An 859-nucleotide genomic window follows, 5' to 3' on the forward strand; every position below is an offset into this window, starting at 1 on the left:
CAGAGGGTAGGAAACGGATTAAAACATGTAGAATGCACAGCAGAACTATCTCCCAGGCTCTGTCAGCCAGTGCAAGAAATACAATCAAATCCTGAGGCGTGAAAAACGGGGTATTTCTCTTAGGTTGCCAAAAAATCCACTTTATATTGTCTGCTACAATAACACGTGCTTGAAAAGTTAGGATTAAAAAAAAAAAACACCTTTTGCCTAGGGATGATCCTTCAAACAATTTGTCTATATTTTGACTGACTAAAAAAGGGGTATCAAGAAAATTCCAACATAAATTCCACAAAGATAATGAGTAAGGAAAAAAGCAAATATCCCAATTGAGAAACAGGCTAATATTACATAAGAAACATAACTGTATAAACATAATTTTTATAAGAAATAAAAATGGTAAGTATAAAAAATGAAAAATCTCAGTAATTAGAGAAATTCAAAACAAAATAACATTTCCCTATCAAGGAGGCATTAAAACAAAATCAATAACATTAAAGTTGATTCACTGGAAGGAAAATACATTTGTATACCTTCTGAAGGGCAATTGGCAATATTTACATAAATCCTTAAAAACCGACAGGGTTTTTTGACAAATAATACAACTTATGGGAATTTATCTTATAGAAATAATTATAGCAGGAAAGAGCTGGCTGCAAGCATCATCTGTAAAAGGAAAGTTGTAAAGAATCTGATGTCTACCACGAGGATTTACTAAATAAAACAGCTGTGTCTACTCAGCAGACAACCATGCAGCCATTACAGTGTGTCTAGTATCTGTATGTCCCCAAGACGTTATTGAAATATTACACAGGAAGAAAAGCTGGGTAACTAAAACAAACAAAAAAATGCACTTATGATC

The sequence above is a fragment of the Stenella coeruleoalba genome, assembly GCF_951394435.1.
Source record: "Stenella coeruleoalba genome assembly, chromosome: 16".
NCBI lineage: Eukaryota > Metazoa > Chordata > Mammalia > Artiodactyla > Delphinidae > Stenella > Stenella coeruleoalba.